Genomic DNA, 24,989 nt, shown 5'->3' with positions numbered 1-24,989 from the left:
ATGACACTAACGAAAAGCCATGTCCTCTGGTTAACTCAGCCAGAGGTGTCACGTAAATGTTAAAGAGTGTTGGGGACAGTGCTGACCCCTGGGGAACTCCACAGGGGAGGGTAAACCTCTCCGATTGGTGATTGCTCCAACATACCCTTTGCTCGCTATCTCTAAGGAAAGAGGCCAGAAGACCGAGCGCCACCTCACTGACACATATTTTCCTTCAGCCTTTGGATGTCAAAGGCCTAGTTACAAAGGCATCTTGGTGTATGTAGTACTCTTTTACATCCTCATACATGCCTTTTTCAATTAGCTAAAACAATGTAAAATGGGAATATTCAGGGAAAATTGATATGCACTTAATACAAATAGATTGGTCTGTGCCCTGTTTGCACTTTTACTAACAGGGAGTTGGCCATTTTGGAGCTGATTCATAAACACAGGTAAGAGTACATAAAAGAGCACTATAGTATGTTTTCACATACTTCAAAATGCCTTTGTGAATACGCCCTATAGTTTGTAACTTTATCTGTGCAAATTCATAACAGTTACACATGGGTAAGGGTATACATAAGGCAATGCGCTGGCTCTACTAATCTCTCACAAATAGTTTGAACATACTCAGAGGATTCTCTGTGTCTCCAAATAATAAACAATTTAAAAAGAATAATCTTAAAATTGCAGCTGCCATTTAAACATCTTGACATCGTTTAAAAAGTGTTTTCATTTAATGTGAGACTTGACCACCAACTATTGGAACAATGTACTGCATATGTTGCCTTAGTACAAGAGATGTTCTATGCAATTGAGATTAATAGGAAATAAGATCTATGCAGTATGTGAACATGTTCAATAGAAACTATGCACTATGTGAATATGATCAGTAAGTAAGAGGAGCTATGGACTATGTGAATGTGATTAATAAGAAGCATGAACTATGCAGTATGTGAACTAGATTAATAGGAAATAGGAAGTAAGCACTATGTGAATGAGATTATTTGGAAACAGGAACTATGAAAATAAGATTGATAGGAAATAGGAAAATTAGACAAGCTTTCTAAGATTCAGGGATAGATAAAAGAGGCGATGAAAGATTTGCAGTGCAAACTCATTAAAAAATAGACGGTCACTAAATATGTATGCAGAATACTTTGCGACTAACTGATCACTCTGTCTATAATGTATGCCTTCAAAGAAGGCCGATTTCATTCCCTCCAACACTTATGCATAGAATTGGCAATAAATACATGATAATAATCGGTAGCCGGAAAATAATTGTATTTGATGTGGGAACCCCAATCTTGAGATGAAATCTGTATAGACAACCAAACCCCACCTCTGTAAACAAGCTAATGACCTCCCCAGTCTCAGTACATGCTTGAAGTCTTTGATAGATGATGAATCCAGACTTAATTATATTGTAAGATCTCATTATCTCTGATATCCACATAAGGAATCCAGGGTGCTGGGTATGGCATGGATGAAAAATTCAACAGTTTATCGCTAGCCGAGGACTTCTAAGGATGAAACAACTTTCAGATGACATAATTATTTTCTACTCAGGAATATTATGCTAGAAGTGGTAGCCTCCGAAACCCATGAACACTATCCGGAAGTAAAAGAAAGTGGTAATGTTTCTTCATACCTGTAGTGATGTTCTAAGCTGTTTAAAGTGGGAGCCAACAGCAATGCATAGAAAACCTGCTAAGGGAATACACATGTGAATATAAAGGAAACAAGACATGAAGGCCCATCCTGGACCGCAGTGGGGATAACGGTTTCCTTCTGGTGAGAGAAGAAAAATTAAAAATCCAGGACATTTAGAAAAGACAACATACCTATAGTACAAACAAGAGATAACACAGATAAAATTGTGGTATAGATTGACATCTTGACAAGGATGGTGTCCGTCAATCACAGTCACGCATAAGCTCACACCCACATGCCTACTCACTCATGGACTAGAATGCATGGGCCATTAGGGCAGCTATAGCACAAGTGGGACACAGGATAGGGATTGTGTGCATCTACTTAGAAAGGGTGCATTTACAAGAATGAGAAGCAAGACATAGGGCAAGACCATCAGGGCTTTCTCTATAATGTCTATAATGTGATGTCGTGAGTGTCTTGGCACTCATGCTTCGAGTTGGCTTTCTCTTCATCCGCTAGAGGTTCATGGTGGGCAGATGGCTTTTGTGTACGTCCCTGGTCACTGATGTTTCTTTCTGCTGTCCACTGTCTTTCATCAATACTTGTTGAGAAATTGGCATTTCTGTAGGAAGAGAACACTCTGTTCATGCTTTGCACAGGCTGGTGCAGGTACAACTGCTGTGGCATACTGGCTGTTCAGCCACTCTGCACAAAACTCAAGGTTTCCACCACCAAGGTAGAACTCATGCAGGACGTTCTTTCCTTCACAACCATTGCGTTTACAGTGATTTGTCACTAAAATACTTTATTGCTGATGAGTACTCTGGGACTATTCCTCTAGGCAGCAAGGGTAATTCACCTTGTGGCAGTCTCTTTATGAGAGTGCTAGTGCCCCTGGAGGACCAGTTGGCATTATTTTTGGTGTACTTTTCCACCAAATTGGTCAAACAGGTTACTAAGAATTATGGTTCTACCATGGCACACTAAAATATATGTTTTTATGCTTTCAGTCACATTAAGAAGTGAACAGTTATAAAGAATTACACTAGAGTACACCACAGCGAGCTCTGACCTAACATTTTAGAAGGAACGTAGCTTGGCGCATCCTCTCCTCCACACAGTACTCACTGTAAGGCGGTAGCAGGTATTCAGCACCGACATGTTTAGGTGCTAAGCTTCAGGGCACTCTGTTATTTGCGCTCTCCTTTAGCTCTCCGTCCTCGTCAGCAAGTTATTAATTCTCTTAATTATGAAACATTATACTTTGGGCATGTTTATTTACCACAGGTACCGCAATTCATGGCAGAAAAATAAAGATGTTTTTGAAAAGATATGTCACACAGTTAACTTCTGCACAGCTACTAATCATGTAGGATTAGGTTGCTTAACCCGTTGGTATATTATGCAACAAAGCAACTCACACACTAATCCACAGGCAGGAAAGTGTTGTGTTACACCACTCTTTCTTAATTCTGTTTATCACCACCCCTCTGAACATGAAATCATGTCCATGCCAGTTTGGTGTGAATTGTAATTGTATGTTTTTTTGGTACCACGTGACCCAATTGTTAGCTCATAATGTCCCATAAACCTCTCACCAACATGGACCTCAAGTCATAAAGATGCCACGGGTAGCAGAAGTGACATCACACAAAACGACAGTAACAACATCTTGTCGTACCCATAAGATCTCAGCGGTCTCCCAGTGGCAGCTCCTCCGTTAATGCAGAGGAGCGTCACCCCACTGCTCTCTGAGCAGTGCAAAAAAGGAAAAATAATATGATAATAACACGATATTATTCTTTTTTTATTTCTCAGTGCTGAGCCAGTCTAGGGTGGGGCGGGGCTGGGGTAATGTGACGGAGCAGGAAGGAGGTGTGTTGGGCACCATAAGTGGGCATGTCGGGTTGGCTGGCAGTCTTAGCCGACATGCGCACTTAGCATTTCTCCAACCCAGGCTGGGTGGAGAACAGTCCCAGGCACTGTCTGCGCAGCAACCCAGGCTGTTCAGACCAATCGCGGCACTGCTCTCATGCTGGTAATAATATTACCAGCATGAGAGCAGCATCTTGATTGGCTTAAAGTAGTCTAGAAGCCAGTGTGCTGCTGGGAGTCGACAGGATCAGAAGAGGGTGGGGGAGTCGAACTTTCATCTACTCTGAAGCCCTTCTGAGCAGCACTCTCATTCTGTGATATGCCCTGGAGCCATTCAGCTGCTGTCTCACCACACCCTGAGGTCTTTCTAAGCAGCCCTTGATGTACCCTGAAGCTTTTCTGCGTTTCTCTCTCCCCGTGCCCGGAGGCCCTGCTCAGCTATACTCTCGCCCCCTGAAGCTTTCTCAGCTGCCCTCCTGTGTGCCCCGAACCAACTCACCTGCACTGGCTGGTGGTCCCGCCTGAAGATCCCTCTGGTCTGGTGTAGCATGCCGCAAGGGATCTATATCACAGGCCATCCTCAACGCCATCGAGGTGCTCATCACCGTGGAATCCGTGCAGGGCAAACTGCCGGTCATCAAGGCAGTGACAGTGAACCAGGCCCTTTGTGACACCGCCTTTTGCTTTATCTTGTCGCTGGCGGACATAGCTGTGTGAGTGCTGGTCATCCCTCTGGCGATCATCATCAGTTTTGGCCTCCAGACAGGCTTCTATAGCTGCCTGATGGTGGCCTGCACCTGCCTCATCCTCACCCAGAGCTCCATCCTGGCCTTACTGGCAATCACTATGGATCGGCACCTGTGAGTCAAGTGCCCCACCAGGTGAACCAAGGGCTCAGCTATCCGCGGCAGCCGGCAGGTAAGTCATCTTTTCTTTTTTTATCCCCCATGATGCTCCACTACTTCTGTGCCGTAGCAGCCATCACTGCAGCCTCCTCTAGGATGTTGAGTAATTAGTGAATGGCACAATGTTGGAATTAAAGATAGCAAACAAAGCGCTATAAGCCCTGCTTAAGTTTTGTTCCTGAAGCTTCGTTCATGAGTCTTGAACTCAGTAGCAGCTTGGACAACACTGACTTTCACTAATTGATTCCATGGACACTATTGGATTATCAATTAAGGCATTATTTATCACCCCTGATAAATAACCATACCATGGGGTACATTATTTATTGCGTGCAATAATAACACCTATTATGAGTTTATGGGGAATAACATGCAGATTTTGGTGTTTAAAGCACCAACATCCAGATGATACGGTAAATACTGTATATGTTTTGCCCTGTTAAATTTCAACAGGTTTGACTTATAATTTCGTACCATGCATAAACAGGAGTTTACGAATGGGATGGAATTTAACGAGGCACTCATAATCAGGCCCTAAGGGATTGTTGCTTGTTTATTGTGGTTTCACACTGTAGAACTGATAAAAATGTAGATTTCCACTGGGCTAGTGCACCTTTTTCAAAGTTTCCAACTGCCAAACCCCATTTAGCCGGGGTTTGCAGGTTTTCACCATGTAACATGTGGACGTTTTGTGGCAGCTGCCTGGAAGAGAAGAACACAATCCCTGATGCAAGCAAGCATAATGTAAGTTACTGATCACAAAATGCTAGGAATGTTTTTCTTTTTTCCTTCTTTTTCTTTTTCTCTTTCTAACGTCTTTCATTTTCTCTTCATTTATTTCCTTGCATAACTGTCCTTTGCTTCGTATTTATCTTATTACGCCATAATTTGCTTAAATGTTAAATTTTAGTTTATGTATGAAGGGCGTGTTCCTGTTAACGACCCTTTTTTATTTTGTTGTTTTATTTATGTGTTAACAAGAAGTTATTTCATGTTTTGTACTTATGCCTAGAGCCTTATGTTGAAGCAATTGATTAAAACTAAATTTAAAGTTCCAATATTGGATGGTATTACGATTAGTTGGTTTCTTCATTTCGTTGATAGTTTTTGGTTGTCTGTACAGCTTATGCAGCTTCACTCCTTTGGACAGACATTTTCTTGACAGGAATGTATTTGACCTATGAATGAAATCGCTCCACTGCAGTAATGAGAGCACATGATTGCAGTACCTATTTATTTTTTCATATATTTTTTGAACACTGGCATGTCTCTAAGTGCTTCATGGGAATGACACCCTCCTGAGAACCTCCGATTGTCACCTGAGTGGTCCACAACACTCCAGACCATGCTGTTGAGTTTTATATTCCTGATTTGCCTTACATTCTCTAAACTTTTTTCTCTAAGGTGTTTTGGCTTAGGTTTTTTCTTTCACATTCTTCATTTTCTTTTCAATCTTTCCCATTTTGTGCCATAGTTTTTCTTCATCACCATGTCTACATTCCCACCCAGTGATGCTATTTCTTCTCACCACACCATGTGTCTCATTAAACATTGCTACGGTGTCACTGAGTTCCTTTCCTGACTGATTATGTATTCCGTATGTCATGAATATTGCATGAGATCCCCAACTATCACACTTTTCATCTTGTGTTTTTTTTAAATTTCTACTTCACTGTTAATGTTGTGCATTTTTTTTACTTGGGGTTATTCTCTGTGCAGTCTACCCTTCTCATCTTCAACCAGCTTAGGTGAAAGCATTTTCGGAGCCCAAGAGAATAGCAGTTTGCTAGCTTGTGTGCCCTCCCAGCAACAAGTCCATTTTGAAGTTTGATGATGCAATCTGGCGCTAGCTTATGGTAGGGCATTACATTTCCTGGGTGCAGTGGCCTTACCGTGGTTCCCGTCCTACCTACTAGAAGAATGTTTGGTTGTTTTATATCGTATTTGACGACTGTATATCACAATATTGAGCTCAAACTATTGTAGCCACAACACTGACTCCCACAATATTGTGAAAGAAGATGTGTATGGTGTATATTTACTATCTCTAACCCCACATCTACGGTCATTTAAGATACATGTAAATACATAGGGGCAGATTTACAAGCCCCTTGTGCCACTTTTGCGTCACATTTCCCATGTTAAAAATGATGCAAAAGTGGCGCAAGGGGCTTGCAAATCTGCCCCATATTGGTAAGGTGCTTTTATGTGGAGTCAAGAATACTAAATCTATACTTTCATATAAATATACATAGGCATCTAAAAAGTGCAGTTATGGTTAAGAATTGAAACAGAAAAAACACTGACATTCACAAGTTATGGTTAGGAGCACAACCCATTACTCATATATCAGCCATGCAACCCGTAACTCGCACATCAAATGGAATGCACCCTCCATGAAACAGGGGCAGTGACAATTCTTGCAAATCATCTCACAGGAGAGAGAAAATATCACATTACATTGGACTCTTTGTCAGAGATGACAATGCATGAAGTATCATTAATTGTTTTTAATTATGTGTTGTTGTTTAGTTTCATTTCACTTTCAGGTGTTGTTATTTATCTGAATAAATATTGTGAGGTCATAAGCATTTCATTTGGTGAGCGTGTCATGGTTTTCATGGCTGTTGTGCGAATTATGGATTTTTCTCCTAACCAGATATTGTCATTTGGGTGGTTTTTCATGTTTAATAAGAATCTTTATTTAAAAATGAGAGCAAACAAGTGTAATTCTCATTATTATGGCATATCATGTGACATCTGTGGCATGTTTTTCAGTTTTAATTCATAACCATAACTGCATTTTAACTATGTTTTAAATACCTCATCCAAGAGTTGCCTGGACCAATCATCCACAGGAATCTGACCCCCAACTGCACACGGCCGAAGGTGAGTGCAGGGCCTGGCCTCTGGTCAGGCCATATCCCCAATCCTCTGCAGGTGGTTTGATGTTGAAAACAGGGTCTGGCTGCTAGCCAGGTGCTCCATCCTACCCTCTGCAAGTGGCCCGACAATGCTGCACGGGGCCATTTTAAGCTCTCGGCTGGTGGCAAACACCTGCAGTGCACTGCAGGTTGGCCACAGGACATGAACTGCAGCCAGGCTCTACGTGCCACCCCGCTGTGTGGCCAACCCCCATGTGTGGCTGGCTATTAGACAAGCGCAGCAGTAGCGCACTAAACACTTTTTTGTTACCTGATTTGTGAAACCTGGGGCCAAATAGGGTCCAGGATTTGTCAATCTAGCATAGGGTTCACAAATCCCTTGATAAAAATATTTTTTTTATCATATTATTGCCAAGGCATTCGTTTTAGGCTCTTATATATGGGGCTGAGGGTCAGGGCAGGTTCACCCTGCCCCCTTATATTATTCTGCTCTTTAGTTTTGCTAACATGGTGCTTAGTGCACCATGCTGGGTAATGCTGACGACAGCAGAATTTATTGTGATGGGCAGCCAATAAGAGTAAGGGAGATTCATGAATATGCTTCTGGGTTTGGGAACCCATAACAGACAAAAGGAGAAAAATCTCTCAAGTCCAATTGTGGGCATTTATCTTTTAAACTAGATTCATAAACCCTCCGTGGATTCACAAATCCACAAAGGATCCGTGAATTAGTGATCCAGATGTCTCTAAAGTTTACGTTCTTCATGCTCAACCCAAACACCTTCTTAAACACTAAATTCTTGAAAACTACTGAAGAGATTTACACCAAATCAAGCAGGGACATTACCTTGAGTGAAGTTCTTCATGCCAATTTTGATTTATTTCTGTTTAGGAATTATTTCTGTATTGAGGAGAAAACAATCCTATGGAAATTACACTTTTGGGGGGCCACTCTTTTTCTTGCGCCCCCCCCATTGCCCACTTGATGGATCTGGATGAAACTTACCATGAAGAACCCAAAGCGGATCTACCTTTTAAAAAGGATTCGTGCAGATTCATCAAACTGTTGTGAACCTCTGAGTTTAGAAGGGGGCACACCCAGTTAGATCTGCTCAGCCCCAAGGTGATAATGTGTATTGCAGACCTTTTGAAGTGAAGGAGAACACAGGTATCTCTTGCATCAATTATGCTCATCCAGATTTAGAGTGTTATGAATTAGACTGTGAGAGCAATTCTTATCTGCAGGCTGTATATACATATGCATGGACTGCACTCTGGCCTGTAGAAACAGTAGGTAGAGACAGCTGATGGTATTTTACAGTAAAAGGTTATTTATTATGTAATGTCACACAAAAATCTTTTGTACCAGAATGGTCGTAATTATGTTAATCTTAATACTCAACATATAAATAAAATGAAAACTCAAAGCATTTTACATCCCACAGTCTCTTTCCCACTAATAGATTATTCTAATTGCTAACTAACACCTATATATAGATGCTATCAGTCGCATGGTTATTGCATTGGCTAGGCCAGTAATTTCCCTAACTATTTTATGCCAAGCCATGTAACCATCTCCATATATATCAGAGATCTGTCGGGTCTGCAGTCGGATAAGGGCGCCCTGGCATGTTCTCTCTAACAATCATTCTCTGTGTCTGCCCTTCCCAAATTCCTGCCTACCTAAAATTCTGAATGGAGGGGGGAGGGGGAACTTCTGTGCAGCGTCTTGTATCAGCTTCTGTTAGAGTTGTGCTTAAAAGACAAACAACTGTAACCAATTCTGCTTCCTCCATCTCTCCACATTTGTTCTGTGTGAGGCTGGACACCCTCGGTGCTAATCACTACACATAGTTCTGTGGATGGGAGAATGGAATATTCCTTTCTGCTGTGTTTCTGTTATTTTTGCAACTATTGCCAACTTGCGGCTACAATAATATGACAATATTACTCCTTGTTAGCTAGCATCACCATTTAGCATATTTGTTTTTAGGCCCGAAGGCCCATATTTATCATGGTTTTGCATCATCTTTGTGCCACGCAAGTCTGCGCAAGGCCGACCCAAAGCCTAAGTGAGATTTATCAAGCCACGCAGGGCCACCTTGTGTGGCCATGCATGGATTGATAAATCTAGTGTAACGCAAGGCAGCGCACATCGCTACGTTGCATTACTTTGTGGCAGTGAGTTGTTCCGATGGTGATCCCACGCATCCATCCATGGATTTTAGCGCATTCACAGAATTACCATATAGTGGTAGACTTGGAAATGCATCAAAATGCTACGCCTCCCCAAGTGTCCCTTCCTGCACAAAAACAATCTTGTCAACAACACAGGCACCCCTTGCAACATGAGAAATTGGCTCTAAGCAGCCTAAATTGCCCCAGCACTACGAAAGGACAGGAATGTGCCGTATAATGGTAGATTCCTGCCCTTTCATGCAGGGCAGCAAGGTGGCTTGCTGCTTTGCGCTGAGTGGCGCTGCGTGAAAGAATGAAAAAAATCTACCTCGAAGTCTCCTTAAACCTACCTAGTTCTTTTAATGTTGGCATTCAATTTAGCCAGGTTTGTATATAACTTGCATGTTTTAACCGTAGAGCCCTGTCACACATGCCAGAAAAGCTTCAATAGAAACTCCTCTGACTCAACCATAATGACAACCATAATGACAGAGGCTCTATCGTTACATGCGATATATATATATATATATTACCTACACACCTACCACACGCCCCAGGGACCACCACCGCCCCGGGGCACTAAAGATTCAAAATGGGGGGTCCGTGATGGACCCCCCAGCCCCATGGACCACCACCCCCTGGGGCTTTGTAAAATATGGGAGGGGGGCCGCGCGGCCCCCTCCTGGAGCCTTGTTGTGGCCCTGGGGACCGCCATTCCCCAGGGCCAGCTCCTGCAGTGTCCCGGGGTGCCCACCCCCGGGGCACTGTTGTTTGCTATTTGGAAGAGAGAGAAGGAAACCTGCTCTCTCTTCCAAATAGCAAAGCAAAATGCTTTTCCACAGGGGGGGCAGCATGTTAGCTGCTCCCCATGTGGAAAAGCAATGCCGGCTCCCGCAAGAGGCGGGGAGCCGGCTGGGACCGTGGGGGTATTGGGGACACCCCCACGGACCCCAACGGAGAGGGCCAGCCCCGGGGGATGGGGTCCCTGGGGCTACAAGTGACCCGGGAGAGGGCCACGCACCCCCCTCCCCAATATGTAATTGGTTTTTTTTTAAAACAATAAACAAATGCCGGTCCCGGTAAATGGCCTAAGGAGGGGGGCAAGGCAGCCTCCCTCCTATATGCATATTTTTTTTTTAAAAGGGCCATGCCCCGGGGGATGGGGTCCCCGGGGCCGATTATGGCCTTGGGAGGGGGGACACGCAGCCCCCTTCCTGAATTTTTTATTTAAAAAAAAAAAAAGAATTAGGGGGCAGGCCTTGGGGGATGGGTTCCCCAGGGCCAAAATATTAGGAAAAGAAGTGGGGCCACACAGCCCCCCTTCTTAAACAAAAAAAAAAAAAGAAAAAGACCGGCATCCCGCCGGAGGCCACGCCCCCCTTCTTGTAGCACTCTGCAAACGCGTCCACTGGCGCGTTTGCAGAGGGGGAACGCATTCCCCTTGAATACTGGAGGTCCCTGGGGGCCAACTAGCCCACCAGAAACCTCCAGTATGCGCCAGAGCGCTGCGTTGCAGAGAGGTGGTCTGAGGCCACGCCCCTTTTTACATCTCTCTGCAACGCAGCTCTGTGGCGCTTACTGGAGGTAGCTGGTGGGCTAGTAAATGTAAATGTAAATGTAGTGCATTTATATAGCGCTCCGCACACCCCCGAAAGGGTCTCTCAGGCGCTGTGCACATACCGCTGTGGAACCCTTCCTGGCCTTTCCCTGTGAAGTGCCCACTCCTGGGCACCCCCAAGGTGAAGCCAGACATCCTAGCGCTGTTGGGGCCGTTGTGGAGATTAAGCAAGCTATTGCCCAGAGTTGCAGAGTGGGACCCATGATTAGAATAGGCACCGAGGCGAGAATTATCGGGTCCGGGGAAATTGAGCCCAAGACCCGCCGAGGCGGGAATTGAACCCTGGTCCGGGCCAGACCTCTGCATCAGGGTCTGCCGCTCTAACCATTGAGCCACACTTCTCCACCCCAGGGACCCTCAGTATTCAAGGGGAGTTAATCCCCAACCTAAAACGCGCCACAGGGTGCGTTTGCACAGTGGTGAAGGGAGGGGGTGGTGCCTGAGTTCACATGTATGCAAACACATCCTGTGGCGGAGTTTAAGTTGGGGAATTATTTCCTTGTCAATGCTGAGGGTCCCTGGGGGCCAAATGGCCCACCAGGTACCTCCAGTAAGCACCACGGAGCTGCGTTGCAGAGTGTTGTAAAAAGGGGCTTGGCCTCAGAACACCTCTCTGCAACGCAGCCCCCTGGCGCATACTGGAGGTACCTGGTGGGATAGGTGGCCCCCAGGGACCCACAGGATTGAGGAGGAATTAATTCTCTAACTTGAAACGCGCCACAGGGCGTGTTTGCAGACATGTCACCTCAGGACACGCCCCCTTCCTTCACCACTGTGCAAACACGCCCTGTGGCGCGTTTTAAGTTGGCGAATTAATTCTCTTTCAATACTGAGGGTCCCTGAGGGCCAAATAGCCCAACAGGTATCTCCAGTATGCACCACGGAGCTGCGTTGCAGACAGGTGTTCAGAGGCCACGCCCCTTTTTACACCTCTCTGCAACGCAGCTCTGTGGCGCTTACTGGATGTACCTAGTGGGCTAGTTGGACTCTAGGGACCCTCAGAATTGAAGGGGAATAATTTCCCCAACATAAAACGCGCCACAGGGCATGTTTGCACAGTGGTGAAGGGAGGGGATGGTGTAGGAAAGTGGCTCTATATATACTGGACCGAAGTAAAATCAGCCGAACTACGAATTCCGATTTACTCACCTGTTATCAGGAGAGGCCTCAGTGCTGCATCTTTTAGCCCAGCATTGACCCTGCAAGGTAATTCTAACCGTACTTACCAGTAACCTGTATTTCCTTCCACAGGAATCCATTGTCTGGTTTTAACCAGAGAAGTTTCTAAGTGTCAACTTTTAAAATACAATAATATTCCTTAAAAATCACCAGTGTAACCAAAACGCTTTTACTCAACTGTTTACAGGAGATGTCCCAGGACTGAATCTAGGATCCAGTCCTGTGGTTAGAAAAGTAATCCATAAAGTAACTAATTGCATTTAACTAGAAATTCCCATTGAGCTCAATGTTGCATTGGGTTTGAAATTGTGTTGCCGATTGCAACAACTTTAACTACTGTACTTAAAAGTCTATTGCCTATTTGCAAAGTATTTAAACTAAAGTAATTCATTCTGAGAAAGTATATTTTGTAATGTAATGTATAATGTAATTATAATGTAATTTAAAAAATAAAATATCTAAAAATAAATAGTTTAAAAAATGTAGTAAATCAGTATCAAAAAAATAAATATAACAATTAATACATTTAAAAATTGTCATTTACAAAACCTTTGAAATTCACTGAAAAAACCATAGGTTTCAGACATGTTATAGTTAGGAATTAGCATTTAAAAAAACTTAGAAATTCACTGAAAAAACCATAGGTTTTCAGGGGCGTTATAGTTAGCTGAACATTTCACTAGTACAAAAGCATTGAAATTCCCCCGTTATAGTTAGTTCAGCTAACTATAACTCGCGTGCCCGCAATGCACTGCTGATGACGTCACATATTACATCACTCATGACATGGTCAGTGACATCACTCATGACATCACTCATGACATCTCAAATTACATCACTGATGACATCACTGATGACATCATCCTTGTGATAGAGTGGCAGACCTCCTCTCACCCTAATATAGCCTTTGATACACACACTCAAAAATAGAAACTAACATTTTCTAAACAATGGTCATACCAATACCAGTTACAACATCCTATTCAGTAATTCTAAGATCTATATACACATCCACTCATACACCAACAGTCCTATATATTCACTCATACATGTACTCACTCATCGTATGTACTCATACACCCATACATCCTGTTACACACTGCCACTCATCCATAGAGTTACTCACACACATAGTCACTCATGCTAATAAAGAATCAAACATCCATTTACTTGCATATACTGTTATACACACACCAGCACACTTACTTCTACAGAAAGTTACACATACTTACTCTTTTAAAAAATCACTTAAAGAAACACATACTTATTCATACAGGAACTCTTCCAATCTCTCACTCTCACATATACTCACTTATATACAGCAATACTCACATATACTAGTTTTAAACATATGTAGTTACTTATAAAGACACATTCACTCACTAACACACCCATACACACACTCATCCACCCATACAGTCCTGCACACATACTGTCTTCAACACATACAAACAGTGACGTACTCATTCATGCATCTATGCACTAAGTAATACCCTCCACTGAACCATACAGACACTCAGACACTCATACTGATACTCGAAAAACCAAGCAATAACCCATATAGACACTCATGTAGCTAATCACCAACCCATGCAGTCACTTATAGACAAAGTGAGAGACTGATACAGATATTTACATATTTAAACATTACTCAGTAACCCATGTATTCACTAACTAAGATACACTTAATCAGTCCGTTATACAATCAAGTTTACAAAAAAAAAAATCCATTTAGACACTTATATACCCATTTATTCTTCCATCGACCTTGAGATCTACATATATAAAAAATATTTAATTTTCAGAAAGACTCACGTTCACTGGATGATGTCATCAGTGATGTCATTTGAGATGTCATGTCATGAATGATGTCACTGACCATGTCATGAGTGATGTAATATGTGACGTCATCAGCAGTGCATTGCGGGCGCGCGAGTTATAGTTAGCTGAACTAACTATAACAGGGGATTTTCAAAGCTTTTGTACGAGTGAAATGTCCAGCTAACTATAACGCCCCTGAAACCTATGGTTTTTTCAGTGAATATATATATATATACATATATATATATGTCACATCAAGGATTTACACTGCACTCCAGGACACAGCAAGTTTAGTGAAGCTTATTTATTTAAGCATATAATCGCTACCAAACACCACCACCAACGTTTCGAGCAAAAAATGCTCTTTATCACGGTTAAGTGAGTCCTTTTTCTATTTCACCCTTAAATAGTGTTCATTGCCTCGCTGGGCATTATGGGATCTGTAGTTTTCAAAATCAATGTTCGTTTCAGTTTTTTTACCAATTCATGATGCAGTTCTCAATGGCAAGATTAGATCAGAAAACACCAAAAACAAGAGGAAGGGGACGTGGCAGGGGAAGAGGAAGGAACAACCGCCCACAAACCGTGCCACACGACGGAAGACAATACGAAGAGGGAAAGGAAAAAACAAAAGACTATCCACTATGCAACAGAATGCCAAAAAAATAGAGAGGACAAATGCAACGGACAATCTGATTATCAATCTATCAGAACATATACTCACAAAAGCCGAAAAAAATGTTCTGAACAAAGGCCTCTCCTTTTGCCCAGAAAAACACTATGATTTTGTGGAAACTAAAATTGATCTATACAAATACATGAGAAAACTAAAATTGAAAAAGTTCTTCATGAAAAAATCAAGAACAGAAGATCAGGAACAACATATAACTGCGACACCCAGGGGCATTCTATCAATAGAGGATACTACAAATCTCAAAACCATCTATGACTTAGCATGTAACATCGACGAAGAAGAACTGACAGAGACACAAGTTCTAGCAGATTTGAATTTACAGACTCACAAACACTGTAAATCTGGATTGAAGTCCAAATCGAAATTCTGTCCAATGTTAAGTCCTGGCAATAGAATCGATCAATTTCATGAACTTGTTGTAAATGAACTAGAGCACATGGAAAACAGCACAATCACGAAGAGGGAAAACCTAACTAAAAAAGAACGTCAGGCTTTAGAAGATCTGAAAAACAATGACCTAATAACGATCAAACCGGCGGATAAAGGAGGTAACGTGGTAATTCTCAACACCACTGATTCCATCAAAGAAGCCATGAGACAGTTGGAAGACGAAGAGAACTATTCCCAATTAACATCAAATCCTATTAACAACCTAACGTTAGACTTCGAGAAAAGAATTGATACATGGCAAATCAATGGGCTCCTCGATGATGAAGAAGCGAAGTTCCTACACAATGAGATCCCTACAATACCCACGATATACTTCCTCCCCAAAATACACAAAACACTTGTAAATCCGCCAGGCAGACCCATTGTGTCCAGCTGCCAATCGCTATATGAAAACATCTCGATATACGTAGACAAATATCTAGCACCAATAGTCACAAATCTTAGTTCCTACATCAAGGACACGGGTGACTTTCTACGAATACTATCACATAAGGGATGGCAAGAAGGTTTTCAATTGGCAACGATAGATGTAGTATCTCTCTACACATCAATCGATCACAAAATTGGACTGACAGCAGTGGAATACTTTCTAAAACAAAGAAACATCGAAGAAAAGAAACACACAGAAATGCTTCTAGAGATGGTAGAACTATGTCTTACTAACAATGTCTTCCTTTTCAACCATAAAATTTACAATCAAAAACATGGTACTGCCATGGGAATATCTTTTTCGCCCAGCTACGCCAATCTGACAATGGGTTGGTGGGAAAAATTTGTAGCTTGGAGCGAAATGAATGAAGAATACACAATGAAAATTGTATTATGGTTGAGATATATCGACGACCTTTTCCTAATTTGGAACGGAAGTCAAAAGGACTTTGAAGAATACATGGTGATTCTAAATTCCAATGAAATTGGATTGAAATTCACGCATAACATCAGTTCGGATTCAATCCAATATCTAGATGTTCAAGTTTTCATCAAAGATGAACAAATACAGACTACGATTCACCGCAAATCAACTGCCACTAACAGCATTCTTCACAGCAAAAGCTTTCATCCATCAAGCCTAATCAAAACTATTCCGTATGGTGAATTCATCAGAATAAGAAGAAATTGCTCTACCAATGAAACTGTTGAAAATAACTACCATGACAGTTGTGAACGATTCATGCACAGAGGATACAAACACAGAGATGTGATACAAGGTCTGAACAAAGTGAGAAACACCTCTCGAGAAGAAACCCCGATCAATAAAAACAAAAAAACACCAGACGACTCCATTAGACTCATCACTACATATAGTAGAGAAAGCTTTAAGATCAGAAAAATATTGCAAAAATACTGGAACATTCTACAAAAAGATCTTGATATTGGCAATTCAATTGGAGATGGACCGAATATAACCTTTCGCAAAGGCACATCTCTGAAGGACAAACTGGTAAACAGCCACTTTACAAATGTACAGCAAGCTACATGGTTGGCTGCTAAACAAAAGGGATTTATCCATTGTGGCAAATGTAAAGCGTGCAAAATTGGAAAATCAATCTCCAGTATTGAAGACTTCAGGGGTAAGACATTTCACATTACGGACAGAATCACATGTGAAACAACGTATGTGGTATACATGATTGAATGTATATGCGGAATGAGATATATTGGAAGTACGATATGTCCTTTAAAGAAAAGTATATTGGAACATCTACGAGCCATCCACAACAAAGATCTGACATATGCGATCTCCAAACATCTCCATATTCAACACAAAACGAATTGGGAAAACATCCGCTATTTTGGCATAGCTACAGTGCCCATGAATGAAAGAGGAGGAAATCGAACATTAAAATTGAGACAACTGGAATCACGCTTCATCATCCGGTTCAGAACAAAGACCCCATTTGGTCTTAATGGGGATGAAGAACTGCATATACATCTTTAATTCCAATGGCAAAAAAACATGGGGTACTATACCCATAATAATATAGGTCTGTTTATTCGTATCCTGTAATTAATAAGGGTACTACATCCATTAACAACATAACCACTCTACTTTAGAGTTATGAAATCCAAAGATGAGAGACACAAATCTTGCCATTGAGAACTGCATCATGAATTGGTAAAAAAACTTAAACGAACATTGATTTTGAAAACTACAGATCCCATAATGCCCAGCGAGGCAATGAACACTATTTAAGGGTGAAATAGAAAAAGGACTCACTTAACCGTGATAAAGAGCATTTTTTGCTCGAAACGTTGGTGGTGGTGTTTGGTAGCGATTATATGCTTAAATAAATAAGCTTCACTAAACTTGCTGTTTCCTGGAGCGCGGTGTAAATCCTTGATGTGACAGAGATACTCGAGGTTCGTCTGACCTCGACACCGGCACCCGCTAGCAACGAGCGCGCCAGCTGCAGACAGTTTGTTGATAAAAAAAATATATATATATATGTACATATGTACTTCATGATATCGTGGCAGTCAATATCCTGACAGTGGTACTGTAGGATTATATATATATATATATATTTTTTTTTTTAAACCTTTATTACAGAATACAAAAGATATACAAGGATGGGCCTACAACCTTCCGGCCGGCCGCTAGCAAACAGTGGGAGCATAGACACAATTATTGAAACACAAGCGACAAGTGATAAAGGTCCCAGAAATCGAAGGAAGCGTTGGCGGCCACACCGTCCGGAGCCCCCAACTGGCGGTTCCATTTTTTTATGAGAAACAACAAACAAATCCACAAGGCAGCAAAAGTCAAAGCAGCATTATGAGCTCCCCTGGGGAGGACCCTACCGATCCACAGGAATAGGGGGGGGGACGGGCCAAGACAAAAACAAAGCGAAACCGATACCCAGGACCAAGGGAACAGGCAAACTAGGGAGACTGGGCCACTGCCAAATCAGGCGTCAGTAGGATTATATTTTAAAATACGATTTTCCCTTGTAATCCCATTCAGTCTGACTAGCATGGCTGAAGTGAACATTGTCTTACAAACAGTGATTTATTGAAGCAGCACATCTAGTTTCTCTTTCTTTTGCCTGTGTGTGGTTCGCATTGCATCTGCTGAATCCTGAACGTGCTCATCCAATGCTCACAGTGCTTAGGTAGGACCCTAATGACATGTATAAAGGACCAGCAATATGTGTGTAGAGCTCCCACAAACGTAGCCTGGGTGCAGAACTTAAAGTGCATGTACACCCTAAGGGTGTATGTATAGAGCTGTCACAATGCATGTCCATACTTTAGAGTGTTTTCAGTCTGTAACAATTATTTTCATGTGTAGATTCCATTTGAATTTTCATAGTGTAGGTGTGTTTGTATACAGCGATACTTGTGTAGCGCAAACCTATCGGGGAAGCAACAGGGCGCAGAACAGAGTTGTGAGTCCGAGAACACATACTAGAATATTTCTATGAATCAATTGAATATGAAGTGGGTATCTAACAGGCGAGGTGATAATGTTCTGAATTGTAAAAGGGTAGAACGAGTTCTGATGTTGATGTGAATGTTGTTCTGGGTGTGTAGACTTCCAAAGCTCGTCACCTTGCTCTCTGAGGTTTTTTCCTGCAGTTCCTCGTTTGCAGTCTGTAAATGTCTTTCTTCCACATTAGCATTGTCAACCTGACAGAGCTGGGTATATATCCTGTTTTCTCCCTATGTTGCACATATGTAAGATACATTTTGTATAGATCATACATTTTTGTAAAAGGTGTTCCAATGGCTATAACTCTGGTACGTGTTAAATCATCAAAATAGATACACCTATGACAAATGACTTTAAATTGTCTTTTTGTGTACACAAGTCATCAATACTATTGGTGAGAATATGGAATCAGGATGTTCCTTTCTGTGGTCACATTGTTCTTATGCTTAGTACTGCTCTGTTACAATAAACTCCCATTCTCCATTACTGCCAAAGGAATTGCATATTAGATTGTTTAATATTTATATGTAGATAGCTGGACATGTACCTAAAGTGTGATTGAAGCATGCCGTGCTGCTGCACAGGCTGTTTCTGTTTTATATCTGTAAGGGAAATTTGTAGTGTTGTTGCGCGTGCACACGTGTGTGTGTGTGTGTGTGTATGTGTGAGAGAGAGATAGGGAGGGCCTTGCCTTCTGCAGTCTCTGTTGTTCCTCTTTGTGTGAAAAAAGCTCTCACTGTATCTGTGTATGTGAAGTGTGTACTACCACTGTCTGCACTGTGCCTGCTGTATGTATGCATTGCAGACGTGGAGAGCCGATGCATGTGAAATACCTGCTCTGTGTACATATGCATTTCTTAAGTCGCCCAAGCTGCCTTTGCTTTGTGTATGAGGCGAGTTTGAACTTCCTCAGAGCATATTGTACGTATTCTGTGCAATGAAACTTGAGAAATCATTGCCACTGTATAAAAGTGAACATAAATGCCTATATCTATGCTTCTTTTCAAGATGGCCCCATCCCTCTTTTTATTTTTCTTTGCATCTTACTTTAATTTGAATTGTCTCTCTTTTTTCCTTTTTTGGCTTTTGAAAGTCATTATTCCACGGGGGCGGTTCTATTGTGCTCTGCATCATGTTAACTATGTTTATTGAACTTTGGACTGTTTCTCTCTGGCGTTAGAGTCATCACTTGACGATTCTGTTTATATCTTGTCACTATTGTCACAGAAAATCAGCACACTTGCTCAAAATTCCTTACTCTGGATGACAATTTTAATAATAATAAAAAAAATGCAGTTATTAAAATAATATATGAACGGGAAGATATTCTTTGAGCATTCAGCAAATTCTAAAAGAAAAGACAGGATAACGATTGACATGATATAGTTCAATTTTATTGAGCAATTACATATAACTGTAAATCGGAGGGATTTCCCTTGAAGCTGGAATTTGTAAATATTAAGAAAGACACGACCGTAGAGGCTCCAACCACATGCAGCAATTTATGCATTTTGGGAGCATTGATATCACTCTGTAGGAAAGTCTCTGAGCCCTTTTGTTATAGCTAACAAAACTTCATTGTGCATAGGTTTGGTAATCTGTACCACGTTCATAGAGATTTGTGCCAAGACTTCTTGCTGTGCAAGTGTCGGAGTCTGTTTCTTTTTCAAATATGTGTCAACCCGGGATCTATTGTTGAATGCTATTTACTAGTATATCTCATGCTGTCAAAACTGAGTTCTCCACCAATATTGTTCATAGCAAACTGAGACACTTCGGTCAATGGCTAACGCCCTAATAGCTGCCCTTTAAGCCAGTCTGATCCCATGAGACAGCACTTCAGAGCCTCGCAGGAGACTTGTCAAGAAGGTTCCTGTGCTGAGCCGAAAGTTTTCTCCTTAATCTGCTTGAAGCCTGGAGTACTTTTCCCTCTTAACATGAGACTGTAATTATTGTCTAAGATTTCTGATTGCCTCGCACAGGAAGGTTGGTACAAATTATGAATCAAAGCCTGGTATGTATGAGTCAGAATGACTTTGCATATCATTATATCTGTGATATTTTATATTTCAGTTTCAGCTGGACCATTCCACAAAGGGCTTAATAAGAGTGTACAAGAGTAGACATAAAAAACACAAAGCTTAGAAAAATAAAAAAAAGGAAAATAATTACAAAGCCAGCCACTTCTATAACAACACTAATCTCAGAAATCTGAGGACCAGGCTTAAGTATATTACTAACTACTACACTACTAGTGGAATTAAAACTGTATAGAAAAAAATTGGAAATTCCAGACGATGTGCATGAACGAGGCATAAAAGGAATGCGCTTTATATTAATTTATTGTTTTATCTGGTTGAAAGAGTAAGGGTCATTGGTGCAGTCTTTGTGGGAAGTATTTTAGAGTCATGCATGATGAGTAGTGGAATTCACTTCTCACATTTCTGAGATTTTGTGCTCTGCTTTTACATATTGTGGAATGAAGTAGAGAGAAATAGCTGCACGTTTGGACAATCCTGCCATTTTAGGGTGCCAGGAGTTTTCTGTCCTTGGCTGGGCTTGAGCAACAGAATAGCAACCTATAGCAATTAACTTGCTTGCACCTTGCTGCTCCTCCTCCATTACATCAGACTAGCTCTGTCAAAAATCTAGGCATTAAGTTTGATTGCGGCCTCTCTTTTCTACCTCGAGTTAATGCAGTAGTGGGGACTTTCTTTGGTCTCTTGCATGTGCTAAGAACGTTTTTGCACTTTCTCTCTTTCTTGGGTCGGAAACAAGTAGCACACGCCTTAATAACATCTAGACTTGACTACAGAAAGGCACTGTACATGGGCCTTCCAGACTATCTGTCCAATAAGTTGCAGGTGGTCCAAAACGCAGCAGCCCGTATTTTGCTCGGCCTGACACTGAGAACATGTGTCCCCACATGCTAGGGCACTGCACTGGCTCCCTATCAGGAAAAGGATCTTTTTTCAGAACCTGTTACTGGTACATAGGGTCCTTCATCAGGCTGGATACCTCAGAGCAAGGATCTCCTTCTATGCTACAACCAGGCGCCTTCGTTCAACTAACCTTTTTTTGACCAAACTCCCAAGGATCTAGCGGTCCAGAACTGGTGGCAGGTCCTTCTCATTCCTAGGATCATCAGCTTAGAACAAATTCCCCCTGGAGTTGCGGTTCATTTCAGCCACGTCCCAGTTTCGGAAGCCGCTAAAAATATGGCTCTGTAATCAGGATTAACTGTTAGGTCTCATAGCCAGTCAACACTTGAGGTGCAGAGCGCCAGGACACTCCTTGGAGTAACAGGGTGCTATACAAATGCCCTTTACATTACATTACATTCATACATTAATTTGTTCTTTGATAAACCTTACCCTCCATCCATGGTACATCCCACACAACAGGACCACAAATGTATTGGTGAAAAATATTCTTGGGATGGGCAGTGCCCCTCGGCTTGTAGATGAATCCCCTCTCCCCCATAGGAGAGACAAGGTAAAGTAATCTTTGTGTCTTTTTTTTCTTTAATACAGTGGTTGCCTAGCATGAATGACACAGCAACCTTTTGCTGGTGCCTAGTAATCTATTGTTGGGTGAGAACACTTGGTAACCTGTTACTGGACTTTATCGCTTGGTGGCTTGTTGCTGAGCAAGGTAGCATTGTAACTACTCACTGTAGACAGTTGTAACAGGAACACATCTTAGAAACCCTAGTTTAAAATTGCACGTATCATTTTAATGGCATTTCACCATTTTGGTACATACGTCTCTGCGAGAAAGATTGTAACTCAATTTGCATATAACAAATAATGTTAGACCCTATGGGCCCGATTCACAGAACAAACTTAAGACTAAATCCTAAACTTAGTACCATTCTTGTATTCACAGAATGCACCTAGTACTTCTGGTATTCACAGAATGAACTTACTACTTTTGCTATTCACAGAATGAACTTAGTACTTTTGCTATTCACAGAATGGATTTACGACTACTAAACTTACGTCCGCACTCGGGCCGGAAATTCTGGCCCGGAGGCGGAGCTTCCGGCCCGGAGGCGGGGCTTCCAGGCCGGAGGCGGGGCTTCTGGGCCGGAGGCGGAGCTTGCGGCCCGGAGGTGGAGATTTCGGCCATAGCTAAATCGGCCGGAATCCCCGCCTCCGGGCCGGAAGCTCCGCCTCCGGGCCGGAAGCTCCGCCTCCGGGCCGGAATTTCCGGCCCGAGTGCGGACGTAAGTTTAGTAGTCGTAAATCCATTCTGTGAATAGCAAAAGTACTAAGTTCATTCTGTGAATAGCAAAAGTAGTAAGTTCATTCTGTGAATACCAGAAGTACTAGGTGCATTCTGTGAATACCAGAATGGTACTAAGTTTAGGATTTAGTCTTAAGTTTGTTCTGTGAATCGGGCCCTATAAGTTTATTCTAAATAAGTTTTATGCATGACATAACAAATGATGGAAAGAGGAAAGAGATCACACCTTGTGGGGTGGGAGGATCACACCACAAGGAAAGAAACCTACAGGCGTGCAGTGGATACAGTCAGACAAGGAAAATTATGTAGAATCCACTCAGGAGTGACATAGGAGAAACTGTGAGGAATGCACCGCTACAGACAGTATGAGTAAATGCTCTAGATGGTCCACACAGGAGAGGCAGAGAAGCAGGCCACAGCATGCCGTGGTTACAGGTAGTCTTGGTAAATACCTACAGGATCAAACCATGACTATAAGACATGTCCTGGACACAGGCAGGCAGACAGTCATAGAAGGTGACCTGTATACTTCATCTAGAAGCAAGTGGTGAGCAACCCACACACATGTATTAGATACAGGTGGGGCTGGTAAATTATATGAAGAGTCCATCATTGTTCGACAGAGGAGGCAAATGAAAGACAGCTGTAGTAATGTTCTTCAAAGACTTCTTGGGTATAACTGATGATCACTCATTGGCATGCTCTCTCTTCAGTCAGCCAAGGCCCAGGAGTCACGATCACTTATGTAGGTGACATACAGATGTGGCAAATAGCATATCTGTGAGGCTACGGCATAATTCCTAATTCCTACAGTCCTTAACATCTTCAGCTCTTTATCCTCCTCTATTAACACTACAAGGCATACTTTAGTATTTGCTTTCTAGGTTGAGTGCTCCACCCAGGAACACAGGAGAAGCAGCCCATAGCCCGCACTGGTTTAAGGCAGCCAGGGCAGATGCTCTAGAGGGTCCAATGAGGAGGAGAGTGGAGCAGCCCACGGCACGCACTAGTAACAGGCAGCCAAATGTTGTATAAGATCCATCACAAAGTGACACAGAAGCAGCATACGTCATACACTGGTTACAGGCAACCAGGTTAAAATGCTCTACAAGGTGAACCAGGAGTTATTTAACAGACTTATTAACACAAAATGATTCAAACTATTTTTTAAACAAGGTGATTCAATTTGATTTTTTTAACTCTTTTGGAACACTGAAAATTATAGTACAACATATTAAAACCCCTGACTATGTGGAATTCGAACAGAGCTTGATTTTTAAGTAAAATATTTAACCAGCTTCCTAAATTTTGCCAGACAAGGTTCTGCCCTAAGCACTAGAGGAAAGATATCCAGTTTTTAGGTCTCAGCTCTAGACAGTGTACTTTGTGGGCTTCTGCCCGCCCATAGGCTTGCCATTTGCTGGCTCCCTCATGGTTGAATTATTCGTTCTCCCCATTTGTCAATGGCATGCATGCGCCATGCCTCTTACCCCGTTTAGCCTTCCCCGAGAGTAGGGACCAGTTGCTCCTAAATATACACAAAGGGCATTGTTTCGGGCCTACTGTTTTTTTATTTCAGGAAGTTTTGGGTGAGCACTCCTGTTTTTACTTGCACCATTCTCAGTGGCAACTGTAGGGCTAATCTGTGCAGCTTGTGTTCCCTTTCCAATGGATTGTAAGCTGTATCCTGCCTGCCACGACTGGTTGGTATCACTTACATTTGAGGGAGGCTGCAAATTGATATCCTGGCTTTATAGATCCATATAATCTATGTGTCTGACCGCTCTGACAAGACTGAGAACCTAGTTAGAGGGTGCAGTTTGGAGATATTTGCAGGATAAGGAATGGACTGGAGCAAACCTACCAGATGTCTAGGAACACTAGATTTAAATTCACACAGTTCAATTACCTTCATACCACATACCTTGCATCACATAGACTCAAATTAATCAATAGAACTGATGACAAGCACTGCCCCGGGTGTATTCTAAGGGACATGGATTTTCTATATATGAAGTGGACTTGCCTGGTGATTATGTCTTTTTGGCAGGTGGTGACCGCA

This window comes from Triturus cristatus, chromosome 8, assembly GCF_964204655.1.
Source record: "Triturus cristatus chromosome 8, aTriCri1.1, whole genome shotgun sequence".
Lineage (NCBI taxonomy): Eukaryota > Metazoa > Chordata > Amphibia > Caudata > Salamandridae > Triturus > Triturus cristatus.
The sequence above is the reverse complement of the archived record's forward strand: the minus strand, read 5'-3'. Positions refer to the sequence as shown.